Here is a 12,178-nt window from a genome sequence, read left to right on the forward strand (position 1 = left end):
ACCTTATTATCAATGAGATCTGGGCCAGCAGCTTTTTTGTTTTGAAGAAGCTTTATTTTGGAGTGCACTTCGTTAGGTGAGATGGGTCGGAAGGGGACACCAACGCCTTTAGGTTTATTGTCAAAGGATTCACGATAGATCCAGCTGGGAGCAGCCATTAGAGATTTTTGGAGGCGGACTACTTCTTTTTCAGCAAGGACTTTAGTTCTAAATTCAGGTAGATTAGTAAGTTTGGGTGAGAACCTTTCCTCCAAGTGAATAACAAAGGCATTTGATTTGTCATCATTATTTTTGGTCCAAGTAGTTGAATGATTAGCGCTATTAGAATTATCAACATGGAGTTTGAGTGGCCAGTTAGGTTCCGGTTGTCTTTTGAATTGATTTGTAATTCTCCAAAGCTTTTGAATACAATATCGATCAAGTGGGTCAATTTTGTTAAAAATATTATTGGTCTTCTTAATTTTTTCATCTCGTAAGGCTTTAGTAAAGCGCCTACAGGCTGCAAAAAAATTTTTTCTGGCAATAGGGGATTGCATTGCGATAAGAAGGCGTTTCATCTGGAACTTAACATCTTGGAGTTTACGAAGCTTTTGATTAAGAGGAATTCTCTCAGGACGATTGGAATGACGAGTTCTTATAAAACGAGTAGCCAGAGAGGCGGCATGGTAAATGTTACGATTAAAGATGTCGATCGCATCCTCAATGTCTTGACCACTATTAATGTCTGTGTTGAGCAGTATAAGTCCCGATAAAATATTTTGAAATTTCTTAATGTTAGCGCCAGAAGGGAGCAGTCGGTGAAGTTTTTGAGTGCTATCCACGCAGCCATTTATTGAGAGCTTTATAAATATAGGCAAGTGATCTGATCGCAGATCAACTGTAGAGTAAGTAAGAGTTCTGTCATAATGAAGGCCAGAATAGACTGCAAAGTCTATAGCAGACGGGAGTTTTCTTTGATCGAAGGGAAAATGAGTGGCCCCACCCGTAGCCAGCACATTAAGTAGCGCGTTTGAGTGTATGCATTCGAGAAGAGATCTACCCCTACGGCAGGATCTAGGATTGCCCCACCAGGGGTGCTTAGCATTCCAGTCTCCGCAGACTATAAACTTCGAGTTTTTGGAAAGGCTTTTGAAATGAGCAAATAGTCTTTGAAAATGATCTGTAGTCCAAGAGAATGTTGGTGGGCAATAAGTTGGGCTGATAACTATATCCTCATCATTAGTAGTGCGCAGTAAAATCGGAGCACATTGTAGAAATTCTTCCTCAATAGGTTGCAAGGCAATATGTTTTAGTTTAGCATTAACATAGGTAACAACTCCCCCTTTTCTATTACCAGAGGGGTGGAAAGCAGGATACAGTAAAAACCCTTCAATATTATAAGAATTATCTGCAGGAGCATTGGAGCCAGGGTTTGTAGGTAAGCGGCTTTCCATGACCATCATAATGTCAATTTTATTTGATTTAATAAAGAATTCTAATTCAGTCATTTTGTTATTTAGTCCACAGGCATTCCAATAGGCTATGTTAATAGAATTAATATTAGGTTCGCTTACAGGATTTCTAGAATTGGGCAGTGGATTATGGAATACACTCCGCTGCAGAGGAGCAGCAGTGCGATGATTGATTGATGAGTAACTAGACATTAAAGGAGTCATTAACAGTAGCGGGTAGTGGCAGATTAGAGCCAGTAATGAGTGAGCGCAGGAGAGTGATGAGAATATCCAGCTTCTTGCCCATCTCACCTATAGAGGACAAACAGCGATGCATTAACAATGGGAGATCGCCGTGTGCTGGTGAGAGAGGGGGCCAAGACATTACAAGTAGCCGCCTTGGGGTAGGTTGAGGATGATAAGAAGAAGAACAAGGTTGTAGAGCGTGGCAAGTGTCCTCATATTGGTGTGATTGGTTGGTATTAGGGCTGGGCTGCTGCTGAAATTTGTTTAAATGATTATCTGCAGAATTACGTATGTGGATGATTTGAGTGCATTTATTATCCGGGTTATTAATTATAGATTTTTTGCCTGAATTAGATTTCACCTGGGGGGTGCCAGCTTTATTTGATTTGAGTTTGTAATCAGGTGAAATGACTTTTCTACGCCCTCGAGGAGGCAACTGGTGAAAACTATTGTTTTCCCAGGCAAAAACCTGCTGTTGTTGCGATGAATTCAGAGATAGGTGGCGGTGCTGCTGAGAATTAACAATTGTGTGTTCTTGGTAGGAAAGGAGCTGAGACTTGGCTTTTTTAAACGCAGGACACCCTTTATAGCTGGCAACATGGCCAAGACTACAATTGGCACATGTAGGATTAGCAATTTTAGTTTTAATGCAATTCGTGGATGGGTGGTTGCTTAAGGCAGACAAAATCACGACAGCAGAAATTTTTTAAGTGCCCAAAGCGTTGACATCTATGGCACATAACTGGTTCAGCTCCACGTAGCTGTCGTTCGTTTTCCTGGTTTTTAGGGGCAAGTTTATTAATGGTTGCACGGTCACTAGGAGTCAAGTTAAGGTTAGGAGAGAACCTAGGAAGCCTATAGGGTGTGGAACGACTTTTGTCAAGGGGGCCATCATAAGCAGCAATAGATTTAGGTAGTGTATCCACGTTTCCATTTAGGCTATCTTCATATTCTTCCATACTAGGATCCATATTGTTGTTACTGCTAGGATTTGGGGATGGCTGCTAGGATGGCTCCAACATTTCCATGTGCAAAGTACAGTCTCATTAAGGATGATGGTGTGCCAGTACAGTATAGTACAGTAGAGTATTTATTGTGGTGGTGGAGTTTGACGTGATGATATTAGGAGGAATGCATATAGGTTGATGTAGTAGTGCAGAAGATGTAACAGCAAAGTGGTGAATTAGCACGGTTCCAATACAATCAAACACATAACTGGGATGAGGTAGACAGCGTAGGTGTAACAGGTGCATGTAAAGACTGTCTATGTGTATAGCGTTACATAAACAATGCAGAAACATGTGGTAGTATGCGCACATTAAAATTCACGTGGAACATTTTTTAAAAGTTAATTAAAAATTTGTTGTGAAAAGTTAAAAATTTTTTTTTTTTAATTGAGGGCGCACACTACTCGTAGGATTAGGATAACACACAGGATTAAAAAAGCACTTTCCATTTTCAGGTTTTTTTTTTCTTTTTTTCTTTTCTTTTTCATTTCAGGGCGTGCCTTCGATGAGGTCACAACTAGGACTGATAGCCACTACCAGAGTGGTTACAGCTTTTTATTTGCGTAATATACAGTGATTACTTACACTAATACATTTTATACAAATATTAGATAACATAAGAAGCAATTAATAACAAGCTTATAGAAATAATTGAATTACTAACAGTTTTTAACATATAAGATTTGGAGTATCAATAAAGAGAAAAGTAAACAGAATAACTGAAGTATTTTATGAATAATGCAGATTTAGTATAAGGATAATTATTTACTAAGAACGTTGAGTCCAAGCGTCGACCTGGAATCCTGAAGGCCAAATCAGTAGTCAGAACGCTGGGAATATGGAGAACGAATTGGAAAGCCGGTACTCAATGGCAGAGTAGTTGTTTGGAGGCTACCGCAAAAGTTAGGAGTTCAGGAGTCACAGATGTAAACAACAGGTGCAGTTGGTGAGGAATGATGCAGGTTAAGAGTAGTAGGATATAATTTGGAGCAATTAAATAATAGATGCAACAGAATTAGGTAGTAAACAATGAGTATAAAAGAGTTTTGAATTCACTTAGATAAAGATAAAATTCGATCGTAGGGTCCAAGCATCGACCTGAAGTCCTGGTGGCCAAGCCAGAGATCCAAACGCTGGGAAGATGAAGCTGGATTGGAAAGCCGGTGCCCAGTGGCAGGGTAGCTGGTTGGAGGCTGCTACCAGAGCTAGGAATACAGTGCCCAATCCCCAAGTTTAGGGAAATTGGTAATCAGGAGTCATAGATATACGTAGGTGTAGTTGGGAAGAAGTGATGTAGACTTAACAATAACCAACTAGAATATCAATCAGCAGTCAGGGGTAGCAGGTGCCTGAGAATTTTGAGGAGTAAATTAGTAGGAATGGTATGGTTATACTGCCTTTCCCGGCAAATCAGTGCCATAGTAATCTTATAATTTTAGTAAATTGGCTGACCAGTCAAGGGTCAGATACATTTGTTTATTTAAGGTAGAGCTTCGTTTAGTTAAACAACATGTATAGCAACAAGTTGCTAGGTAGTGTAGAAACAATTGTTTCAGAGACAGGGTTGCTGTGTGAGCGGTAGTGGCAGATTAGAGCCAGTAATGAGTGAGCGCAGGAGAGTGATGAGAATATCCAGCTTCTTGCCCATCTCACCTATAGAGGACAAACAGCGATGCATTAACAATGGGAGATCGCCGTGTGCTGGTGAGAGAGGGGGCCAAGACATAACAACTAGCCGCCTTGGGGTAGGTTGAGGATGATAAGAAGAAGAACAAGGTTGTAGAGCGTGGCAAGTGTCCTCATATTGGTGTGATTGGTTGGTATTAGGGCTGGGCTGCTGCTGAAATTTGTTTAAATGATTATCTGCAGAATTACGTATGTGGATGATTTGAGTGCATTTATTATCAGGGTTATTAATTATAGATTTTTCGCCTGAATTAGATTTCACCTGGGGGGTGCCAGCTTTATTTGATTTGAGTTTGTAATCAGGTGAAATGACTTTTCTACGCCCTCGAGGAGGCAACTGGTGATCACTATTGTTTTCCCAGGCAAAAACCTGCTGTTGTTGCGATGAATTCAGAGATAGGTGGCGGTGCTGCTGAGAATTAACAATTGTGTGTTCTTGGTAGGAAAGGAGCTGAGACTTGGCTTTTTTAAACGTAGGACACCCTTTATAGCTAGCAACATGGCCAAGACCACAATTGGCACATGTAGGATTAGCAATTTTAGTTTTAATGCAATTCGTGGATGGGTGGTTGCCTTCACACTTAAGGCAGACAAAATCACGACGGCAGAAATTTTTTAAGTGCCCAAAGCGTTGACATCTATGGCACATAACTGGTTCAGCTTCACGTAGCTGTCGTTCGTTTTCCTGGTTTTTAGGGGCAAGTTTATTAATGGTTGCACGGTCACTAGGAGTCAAGTTAAGGTTAGGAGAGAACCTAGGAAGCCTATAGGGTGTGGAACGACTTTTGTCAAGGGGGCCATCATAAGCAGCAATAGATTTAGGTAGTGTATCCACGTTTCCATTTAGGCTATCTTCATATTCTTCCATACTAGGATCCATATTGTTGTTACTGCTAGGATTTGGGGATGGCTGCTAGGATGGCTCCAACATTTCCATGTGCAAAGTACAGTCTCATTAAGGATGATGGTGTGCCAGTACAGTATAGTACAGTAGAGTATTTATTGTGGTGGTGGAGTTTGACGTGATGATATTAGGAGGAATGCATATAGGTTGATGTAGTAGTGCAGAAGATGTAACAGCAAAGTGGTGAATTAGCACGGTTCCAATACAATCAAACACATAACTGGGATGAGGTAGACAGCGTAGGTGTAACAGGTGCATGTAAAGACTGTCTATGTGTATAGCGTTACATACACAATGCAGAAACATGTGGTAGTATGCGCACATTAAAATTCACGTGGAACATTTTTTAAAAGTTAATTAAAAATTTGTTGTGAAAAGTTTAAAATTTTTTTTTTTAATTGAGGGCGCACACTACTCGTAGGATTAGGATAACACACAGGATTAAAAAAGCACTTTCCATTTTCAGGTTTTTTTTTTCTTTTTTTCTTTTCTTTTTTATTTCAGGGCGTGCTTTCGATGAGGTCACAACTACTAACAAAAACTACTAACAGTTTTTAACATATAAGATTTGGAGTATCAATAAAGAGAAAAGTAAACAGAATAACTGAAGTATTTTATGAATAATGCAGATTTAGTATAAGGATAATTATTTACTAAGAACGTTGAGTCCAAGCGTCGACCTGGAATCCTGAAGGCCAAATCAGTGGTCAGAACGCTGGGTATATGGAGAACGAATTGGAAAGCCGGTACTCAATGGCAGAGTAGTTGTTTGGAGGCTACCGCGAAAGTTAGGAGTTCAGGAGTCACAGATGTAAACAGGTGCAGTTGGTGAGGAATGATGCAGGTTAAGAGTAGTAGGATATAATTTGGAGCAATTAAGTAATAGATGCAACCTAATTAGGTAGTAAACAATGAGTATAAAAGCGTTTTGAATTCACTTAGATAAAGATAAAATTGGTGGCCAAGCCAGAGATCCAAACGCTGGGAAGATGAAGCTGGATTGGAAAGCCGGTGCCCAGTGGCAGGGTAGCTGGTTGGAGGCTGCTACCAGAGCTAGGAATACAGTGCCCAATCCCCAAGTTTAGGGAAATTGGTAATCAGGAGTCATAGATATACGTAGGTGTAGTTGGGAAGAAGTGATGTAGATTTAACAATAACCAACTAGAATATCAATCAGCAGTCAGGGGTAGCAGGTGCCTGAGAATTTTGAGGAGTAAATTAGTAGGAAAGGTATGGTTATTCTGCCTTTCCCGGCAAATCAGTGCCATAGTAATCTTATAATTTTAGTAAATTGGCTGACCAGTCAAGGGTCAGATACATTTGTTTATTTAAGGTAGAGCTTCGTTTAGTTAAACAACATGTATTGCAACAAGTTGCTAGGTAGTGTAGAAACAATTGTTTCAGAGACAGCGAAACTGAGCGTCAGAGTACCTCTAACCAATGTCTTTAAGCATAACTGGCAAAGCTAAGTTAGTATTAGTGCAGTGTGCAATGCAAGAAAAACAATAATTGAATAGCACATGTTGTTTACAATTTTAGCAATAAGTTTTCTCATTGCAGATCCATTTCCAATCAAGAGACCAGCGCCTGTATAGGAGCAGTCATAGGGCAAACATCAGTTTCTATTAATACATGGTATGTAGCAGAATTTGTAGAGGCAAAATAAGTTCAATCTAACAGCTATTGCGTTGAGCATTACACAGTAGACAGGCAATTTTATTTGGAGTAAAGCAGCAGGAATAATTGAATGTAAAATTTCTAATTTCAGATTTATACACCGTTAATAATCCAGCATGTGTACAGGTATCGAACGTAGAGCAGAAATCAAGTAGGATTAACCACAGGTATGTACGCAAATTTGCAGCAGTATGATGAATTAATCTGAATTTAATTTTCATTATAAGGTGTGGAGAGGTGCTCATAAAGCAACTCGCAGATCCAGGCTTGTATTAGCAGATCAACCTCACGCCAGTGGCCACAGGAACTGAGACTGGAGAACCTCAGCAGGTGGGCAGATTTATTTGGAGTGGATTCATAAAAATAATTAATTCAAAATTTCTCATTGCAGATCCATTTCCAATCAAGAGACCAGCGCTTGTATAGGAGCAGTCATAGGGCAAACATCAGTTTCTATTAATACATGGTATGTTGCAGAATTTGTAGAGGCAAAATAAGTTCAATCTAACAGCTATTGCGTTGAGCATTACACAGTAGACAGGCAATTTTATTTGGAGTAAAGCAGCAGGAATAATTGAATGTAAAATTTCTAATTTCAGATTTATACACCGTTAATAATCCAGCATGTGTACAGGTATCAAACGTAGAGCAGAATTCAAGTTGAATTAACCACAGGTATGTACGCAAGTTTGCAGCAGTATGATGAATTAATCTGAATTTAATTTCCATTATAAGGTGTGGAGAGGTATTCATAAAGCAACTCGCAGATCCAGTCTTGTATTAGCAGATCAACCTCACGCTAGTGGCCACAGGAATTGAGATTGGAGAACCTCAGCAGGTGGGCAGATTTATTTGGAATGGATACATAAAAATAATTAATTCAAAATTTCTCATTGTAGCTTTATTCCTGTTTTGAAGATCCAGCACATGCAACAGAACCAACTGCATAGCAGACATCTGGGTTGAATTTATTACAGGTATGTGGGTGCAATAGTAATAGTATGGCAAATTTAATCCAAATTTAAATTATTGTTCCAGATATGGGGGACAATCAGTAAGAGGACGCCAAGCAGAGCCAGCGAAGGCAGATAAAGGAGTTGCAGGCAGCATCTGATTAATCCATGATCCTACAAATCAGTATCACTGAGCCACATTCAGTAGACACACAGCGTTGGTTACTTAGTTTAGAGCTAGCAGTGCCTTATTATTTCAGCAGGAGTAGAACAATTAAGAATAGATCCAGGCTTCTATTAGCAGATCAAACTCACACCAGTGGTCACAGGAATTGAGATTGGAGAGTTACAGTAGGTGGGCAGATTTATTTGGAGCAGATTCATTGTAGCTTAGTCCCTGTTTTGAGAGTCCAGCACCGGCAGCAGAGTCAACTGCATAGCAGACATCCAGGTTGAATTTACTACTGGTATGCGGATGCAACAGTAATAGTATGATAAGATTAATCCAAGTTTAAATTATTGTTTCAGTTACGGGGGACAAGCAGCAAGAGGACGCCAAGCAAAGCCAGTGAAGGCAGAAAAAGGAGTAGCAGGCAGCATCTGATTAATCCATGGTCCTACAAATCAGTATCACTGAGCCACATTCAGTAGACCACAGCGTTGGTTACTTGGTTTTGAGTTAGCAGTGCCATATCATTTCAGCAGGAGTAGAACAATTAAGATTGAAAATTTCACTAGGTAAGCAGATTTGTTTTGAGTAGATTAATGAAAATAATTTCGTTTAACATTTCTAATTGCAGTTTTATTCATATTTGAGTATCCAGTAAATGTACCAGAGCCAGTCACATACATAGAAGTCGCTTGAGTTTGGTTAATCACAGGTATGTAGACAAATAGGCAGCAAAATAGTAAGTTTAATCCAAATTTAAAATTTCTGTATGAATTGTGTAGAATAAGCAGCAAGGAAACGACGAGCAAGGTTGGAAGGCAAATTCAGGAGCAGCAGGCAATCTCCGATCCACCACCGGTTAAGAAACCAGCATATATTTGGAATCCAGTCGCGAAGGCAGACACCAGGATGGAACAATCGCAAGTATGCGACGAAATTAACTCCGATCATGTCTGGAGAGGGCGAGTAAAAAGGATCAGGAACAGCAGCATAAAATAGAATTAAGAAACCCAGAATTTTATTTTTTCCAGAATTTTTCCAGAATTAAGAGAACCAATTTTAGTTTTAATGAACTATATTTAAGTAGTTTAAGTAGTTTTGTGTTATAAAATGTAATAAATCATCGATCAGATGTGAAAAATTCAACCAGTTTGGCTATTGAGTCCAACTTTTTGGACAGTCCATCAACGGTGCGGCTGCTGCGAAGGACAGCCTTGAGTAGATCATCAGGAGGTGAGCCTTCCATAGGGGGCTCTTCGGAGAGGGAATTCAGGTCACCTCCAGGGGAACAACTGTGGCCAGATTGGTCCGACGAGGACAGCCGCTGAGATGGTCTTTCCAAAGCGATGGGAGAGGGCATCCTGAAACGTGATTCCCGCTGCTCAGGCGCACGATGGGGTTTTTCTGGAGGAGAACAACGCATAGGTGGACCACAGTCATAACTGGAGTCGCTTGAATGGCCCTGAACCGGTAGTCCTGAACGCCGAGAGGATGCGCTGTGGTGGCGACGGCGGAGTAAGGAGTGTTTTCGATTGGATGAGGTTTTTGGTGGTTTAGAATCCAGATAGGATGGGCCAGAGTCGCTGCTGGATCTGTCACGGCCACCATGGGGTATCAAAAAGGACACACGAGGTGCCTTGGAGTTGAGCCGAGTAGATGGCTTCAGCCGAGCACGACGGGATGTGGTAGGAGGCGATTCAGAACGTTGAGGAATCGGGCTGGAGCGATGGCGGCGAGCCGGAGAGAGTACACGACGAGATGATGTTGTGCGTGGCCGAGATGGTCGATTAGTTGTGCGAGAATCACAACTGGAGTCGCTCAAGTCATCCCAAGCTGGCGATGGAGCTCGGCGAGGTGGCTTGGAGTGATGCGGATCACGTTTAGTAGGTGAAGGAAGCGGTTTGAGTAGATTGAGCGCACGTTGAGAAGTCATTGGAGGAGATATACACTGCTGAGGCGGCGAGGTGGAAGGATGACGCTGAGCCGAGGAGTTGGTTGGTCCTTGAGAAAGACTTTCCTTTGCTTCCATGAACTTAACACAGCCTTTGTAAGTGGCAACGTGTTTGCCACCACAGTTGGCGCACTTAGGAGGAGAAGTCCACGGAAGGGAACAGTCGGCCTTGTGATGCGGGCCAGCACAAATTAAACAGACGGGATCGCGACGGCAGTAGTTCTTTGTGTGCCCGTAACGCTGGCACCGTTGACACATTGTAGGCTCATCCGATTGCCTTTGGCGCTCGATGGCTCGATGGCTTCTTAATAGCAAGGAATTCGTCAACACGTTCCAGGTCGAACGGTGCTACAGCAATCTCAAATAGATTCATTGGCTCACGGCTACGATAAAACTTTAGGTTTCGGATATGGCATAAAGTGAAGTTTAAGAACTCAAATTCCGCACGAATACTTGAGATAGGAATTGAGTGATGAAGGCCTCGAATAATAAAGCGCCGATAATCGTTTAAATGTTGCATTATTGAGTGGGCCCGATATCCTGATCCATACAAGTTCGAAAGGATGAGGGAGTGATCATCCTTGGTGAAGCAGGTCACCTTAACTCTGCCCTCATCCAGACGGGTAACCTCATAGTTGATGATCCTCGAGTAGCATGAGCGAAGGAATCCTTTAAAGTTGAGTATTGATGAGACATCCAAAACAATTATTGGGGGATAATAATAATCATCTTTATTAGATGAAGCAGCCATGGTACAGTTTTTTATTTTATTTTTTCCTTGGTGTGCTTGTCAAATACAACCGATCGCAGTTAAGGCTTGTGAAAGAGTGAAACAGAATCGCAATGGCTGAAAAAAAAAAATGGTGCAGAATAAGGCGACAGCGCAGAGCAACTTTAAGAGAGTATGTACGTATAACACTTTGTTCTATGTGTGTGGGAGTTGCATACGGAGGAAAAGAAGCACAGAAGGAGAGCAGGCAATAGAGTTGTAGTTTTTGTGATAAAGGAATGCATATATATGGATATTATAAAATAATTGTGTTGCAGGCTTTAATATTGATTCCTTTATAGTGTTATTTCCTTTAAGACTGGCAGGAAAAGGATTAATGCTATAATTTAAATGAACAATTTAGAGATCCTCATGACGTAGATGGTAAAATTTCCAAGGAACTTTCATATTGTCTTTTAATTGTATTATAGTTAGGTCTACAAAATACTGGAGGTTGTGTTTATAGGTAAATCATTGAACTGGCTAATAGGACTCCACAGTTTTCAGGGTAGTCATAAGGGTGTACTCCTTTTTTTTTTTTCCTTTTTTATTAAGAAGATATCTAATAATGAGCTGCTAGATTTTTGTGAAGCCACTGCCAGTATTAGTTAGCAGCTTGGGGTCAGCAACAATTACGTGTATGAGAGAAATGAGGGAATCAAGTTTTATACTTAAGTCACTTACAGAGGACACACTCTGTTGAATCATTTGCAGGAGGTCGCCATTAGTTGACGAGGGAGTAGACCAGGTTCTTTGAGGCAAGCCAGTTGGTGTAGATTGGGGGTTGTTTGAGGATACTACATTTTGTTGCGGGTAACGGGTTCTCTCGTGCTGATGTGATTGTCTGGTATTTGCACTGGAATGCATGACAACATTTTTGTTTGAGACATGTTTGCCATTTTCAAGTCGCTGCCCATTCATAAGTTGTGGCTCGTTCCTAAGTTGCTGTTGAAGTTTAATTAAATGATTTTCAGCTGGATTACGCGATTGAAAATTTTTAGGAGGCGTGTGGGGAGAGTTACTAAATGGATTCCTTTTGCCTAATTTAGGATTTGACGAGGGATTGTTAGCTTTGTTGAGATGGGGCTGAACGTCAGACATTATAGTTGCTCTACGACCACTAGGAGACCGCAGTTGATCCCTGAAGCCTTCACGGATGAAATCCTGCTGTTGTAAGGATGTATTTTGAGGTAGCTGCTTGTGTTGTTGCTGATGACTGTCATAGTAGGTGGGTTGGGGATTAAACCTAACCTTAGATTGGTGTGTCCTAGTTTGACCATTATCGGCAGAGTGTAAACGATAGGCAAGGAGGCGGGTTTTAAATTCTTTGTACACCGTGCAGCCTTTGTAACTGGCAATATGTCCCAGACCACAATTGGCACACTT

General features: G+C 41.0%; 1 long non-coding RNA gene across 1 annotated transcript; it reads left to right on the forward strand.

The window, feature by feature from the left end:
- Positions 1-7,469: 7,469 nt before the first annotated feature.
- LOC138927709 (uncharacterized) lies at positions 7,470-7,940 on the forward strand. Its single transcript, XR_011444186.1, has 3 exons — positions 7,470-7,625; positions 7,686-7,788; positions 7,850-7,940. It is a non-coding gene; the product is annotated as an uncharacterized lncRNA (long non-coding RNA).
- Positions 7,941-12,178: the final 4,238 nt, after the last annotated feature.

Source organism: Drosophila bipectinata, unplaced genomic scaffold (assembly GCF_030179905.1).
Source record: "Drosophila bipectinata strain 14024-0381.07 unplaced genomic scaffold, DbipHiC1v2 scaffold_58, whole genome shotgun sequence".
Classification (NCBI taxonomy): Eukaryota; Metazoa; Arthropoda; class Insecta; order Diptera; family Drosophilidae; genus Drosophila; species Drosophila bipectinata.